The sequence below is a fragment of the Mastigoproctus giganteus genome, chromosome 10 (genome assembly GCF_048544385.1).
Source record: "Mastigoproctus giganteus isolate SK-2022 chromosome 10, ASM4854438v1, whole genome shotgun sequence".
Classification (NCBI taxonomy): domain Eukaryota; kingdom Metazoa; phylum Arthropoda; class Arachnida; order Uropygi; family Thelyphonidae; genus Mastigoproctus; species Mastigoproctus giganteus.
In genome coordinates, this window is record NC_143584.1 from 177,178,192 (window position 1) to 177,183,175 (window position 4,984).

Consider the following 4,984-nt stretch of genomic DNA (forward strand, 5'->3'; position numbering starts at 1 on the left):
GGATCCTTCTTTCCATTTCTGTTGCATTTCTTTAAAATAAATTCTGATCATCTGAAAATTTATTGGGAAAGTTATGTTGAAAAGAAGTGAATAAATCCGATTTTTGCAATCATTATTATCCTATGTGTAAAGCGAAACAAAAGAGTATCTCTTTTAAAGGTTTGATATCATTAATATATTATCTCTAAACAGTGTCTTTTGTAGGGTAGGGTGGTCTATTTTGTATGAAAAAGACTCAACACCCTCTTGAGAAAAACTAACTCAGACACTCTCTCAAAATAGCTCAAAAATTGTCTGATATAAAGAGAAGTGTTTCTCAATTTCAGGGAGCTATGAACCCCGGTCTAATTAAGAAGCGTATGCTACGCACTGCTGCTCCTGCCCACCAGGCTACTTAGGCGCCGTTCAGTGAGGTATTTGACAGAGGTTCTCGGTTGAACTTCTTTAATTCGACTGCGTTATCTTAGTATTAGTATTAGTAGTGGAAAATGATGCAAGAAAACAAGCTTATAGAGCTTAAGTCAAAAAGTTCCCATTTCACCTATACATCTCCTGAAATAGTTCATCTAGTTCTTCTTTCAATTTATTGAAACTGTCCACTTCCACAACAACGAGTAGAAGCTCGTTTCAGCAATCAATCACCCACTCTCATTTGTTCGATAAAGAAAAACTTCTGCGCATCTATTCTGGAAACACCCTTCTTCCTTTTGAATTCATGTCCTCTCGTGTGCATAGTCCCTGCAAGAGGAATAATCCCATCAACACTGAGCTACTTCAATGCAATAAAAGCCTTACACACCTCAATCAAATCACCTAGCAGGTGCTTAGTCTCCAGATGCTGCAACTTTCTGCACAGAAGCATTTCTTGGTAACAGCACCCTTTGTTCCCTTCCCCAGTTTCGTTACCCTTCTGTGTACCCCTTCCGGAATTTTACCTCCTTATTAAAATGAAGTCTCAAAACCTTTACACAGTGCTAAAAATGTAGCCAAACAATCCCTTCATACGATACAATAATTACTTCATTATCCCTGCTGGAAAACTTCTTGTATATCATTGACAAAACCCCATGAGTGGTCCTACCAACCTGTGTGCACTGTCAGAGAACTCAATATGTGAATGCACAATTACCCAAGGTCCTTTTTATTTACCACTACTTGAGTATAGTACCACTCAGCCTGGATGTTACTATACTCAGGAGGTTATGCAGGACTTGGGCTTGTCAATGTTCAACTTCAATTGCCATTTCTGACTAATTTTTCTTGACCTTGTTGCAGTAGCATACCTTGACTACTGTCATTAACCATTGTTCCAACCTTTGCATCATCTGAAGACATTAAGTTTAATATACCTTCATCAATATTATTAGTAAATACAGACAACAACAATGGTCCCAACACTGAACTCTGTGGAACTCGACATCTTCTCCATCTCAACCGTCCCTTCATCCAAAGCAGTAATTTTCCCTTAATGCCAATGTTATTCATCTCCTTCCTTCAAGTGCTTACATATCTAAAGAAGTCTTTGCTGTTTTTCTCTGCATCCTTTTCAAAAGTTTTATTAATCTGAATTGACTCGCCCAATCACCTTTTTGATTGTATTGCAGACAACTTGATATCTACCATGGACTTTTGTATAACCTGGTACTTTATAGGCATCCAATGCATTTTTCTTCTCTTGCACGTGTATCATTACATCATCTAACATACATTTAGGTCTTTATCCTTGAAAAGCATTTATTAGTTGGAATGAAAAGCCTAGGATTGTCGCTTTAAAAACATTGTTTTTCTAAAATTCGGTTGTCTCACCCGAATTTTAAATCAACAATCCTTCCCTTACCCTTCATGGCTTCTTTAACTTAAAACAATTATTTTTAAGTTCATATCGAAGTTGTAAATTTAATTTATATAATACTGCTAGTACCTTCTTAAAGCATTCAACATATGTTAAAGAATACCATTTTTATTTTTCAGACAATCTGGTGAAAATGTACCTCTCGGAAGCCTCTGAATTTCCTTGCATCCACAGAGTCTTACATCTTTGCTTTATTTCTAGAAAGTGTTCTTTGTGCCATCAATATTCAGCATTGTTTTGAATGCAGAAGATTTTCTGCAAGTGTCCAGGAAACTCAGAGCAGAAGTATTATGGATGGGATTGGCACACGGGTCCATTGACTCTTGTTTATACCACTCTTTGTATATTTTAATTATATTATTCTGCAATTGCATTTATACTAAAATAAAGCATATGAACACACAAGAATGAGCTTCTTTTTATACAAACCACACAGTTTGGAACAATATATTGAAGTCTGTATGTGTGTTAAGAGCCCAATAAACTAAGGCTACGAGGCATCAGTGTACTGTGTCTGTAAATTGCTTTAATTCTCTAGGCCAGTGTTTACCAAACGTTTTTGATCGCGGACCCCTTTTGGCTTTGAAAAATAACCACTGATCCTCATATCGTTGCTCACCTAAATATGGGGTGTCCAGATGAGAGGTATCCAAAATTAAAAATTAATATCTCAGAGCTGATTTATTATATGTTTTCAAGCTACATATTTCAGACATATAAAAATAAACTGTCACTATTTGAGCATACATTCACTCATAGACTACTAGTGTGAAGAATGGGTTTGTTTCTTCGACTCAAATTCCTTTAAAGTTGGGAGTGACCGTAGACAACCGAATTCTAATGTTGGGTGTGACATCCAATCGATATTTCGATTTTGTTGCCGCATACCTTGAAAATCCAGCTTCACATAGATTAGTTGGAGCACTGTATATTGAGACACTTGCGGATATTCTTGAAGAAGACTGCACTATAATTAAACCAGAGGAAGCTCACTAAACTTCTGTTCCAAGCTAGTCTCAGAGATAATATCTATCAAATATTGGTACATCACCCAACATTTAAATGTTTGCACATACATGCTATCTGGTTTCTCTGAAACAAAATGGATTTCGTGTTGGGTAGTGCCATCGGTAGAAGATGGGAAGTATTTCTGAAATGTCTGTTGCAAACCATTTAAATGTTGGGTGATGTCGCCATAAATTGTTTCTTCCATGCTGGATTCTGTGTCTATAACAAAGTCATTCAGAGTTGGTAAGCATTCATACCACCTTTTTTTCACACACTTCTTCCAAAATTCAAGTTTGCGTTGAAGCGATCCAATTCTGTCTCTTGTTGTGGATATCGAAACGCTCTTCTCTTGACATGAGAGTTTCGTTCATTAATGCTTGCAAAAATGTCAGATGAGTATGCCAATTTCTGCGACCAAGATGTATTTACCAAACAATGAGGAAGATAAAATGGGTGATCAATTGAAAAAGGATAAATTTCTGAGCAAAATTTAAAAACTCTAACAAGAACTATAGCCCTAGAAAGCCACCTTATTTCTGTATGAAAGCAGAGTTGTGTGTTCGCTGCCAATTTCTTCGCAAAGTAACTTAAACACTCTGCTATTAAGTGGGCTAGATGTAATGTGGTCCACTATATTAACAGAATCATTCAACGGTTTTTAGGTCTCTTTCTATCGTTTTGGCGACAAGCGCTTGACCATGGAGCACACGATGGTGACAACTGTTTGATACAAGCCAACGCTCCTGCTAACCCGGGCCAACAAATGCAAACCCCAGAGACAAATAGGAACCATTGTACTTCTGTTTATATTACTGTCTGTAGTACAGACAGTACTGCAGCCATCTCTTGACATCTCTTTGTCTCTTGACGACACGCTAAGCAACAAAAAACGAATAGATATTCGTTTCTTGTTGCTTAGCGATGCAGAAATGACAATGCATGAAGACATGCCACCCAATAAAGATTGCTACACGGTGAATATCCAATTATCTTGTTTAATGAGCCAATTTTAAGAGGATCGTAAAAAAATATAGAGTCACGTATCTGTACGATATATGGGCAGTTTAACTGGCAACTGTCATATGACTCGCGACAGTTGCCAAAGAGAGGGCAACGTCCCCTATTCCGATTTCCGATGAATTTCTTTCCAGGTTTTCCATACATGCAGCAGAACCTGGAATCCATTTGACTGGCAAAAGCAACATGAAAAGCAACATCATCAGCATGCAGGATTCCTTGTTGTGAATCCTGCATGCTGATGATGAAAATGTGTTAAGGTGGAGCATATTTCGTTACCTGATATTGATACCAGAGTTTCGAACACTCCTCAGATCATTTAAAACATGTTTTAACTGTCGGTTAATTCTAAAGAAATACAGTTATTCATTGGAGTGTCCAGAAGTGTATGTGGTCCATACGGACTGCATGCCATTGGTTTATAGAACTACAGCTTACATCTCCTGCAACACAGCAACATGTAGCAGCTATCGTTTTCGCTGGATTATTCAATACTTCTTGGAGCAAGTTGTAGTAGGGCTTTAGGAGCATAAGCGACTAAAGCCATATTGTTCAGTGTATATTGTCTGTAAATTGTGTGTGTTATGAGGTCAAATTTCTGTTTACTGAACGAAAAACATGTTTCCGGGAGGAAAATCTATGCAACCCTCGCATTAGACGAACAAACTCTGCCACTTTGCGAAAAAGGCCCATAAAAATTCCTCCCATCATTGGTGGAAGGTGGATATCGTGGGTAGAACAGTTGGAGTGCTAACCACGATAGCCATTAAACAGCAGTTGAAATCATTCCAATTATTTAAAATGGCGTGTGTAACGTGTGAGTGCGCACCTACCTAACCAAATGTGGTTATCCATCCCATGTGCTAAACAGGTGCCTATTACAGGCATAAGAACTCACATGCCACCGAAGACCACCGAACCAAAACGGTATACCGTCCGCCTACATTCCCTATTATCCAGGCGTGTCAGGACGGATCTCAAAAATTCTTATAAATTACAACATCAAATGCGTGCAGTTACACTGCAGAAATCAACGTTCACTTGTCTCCAGTGTGAAGACCCCTGTCACACCTCTCTTACGCAGCAATGTAGTATATCGCATCACCT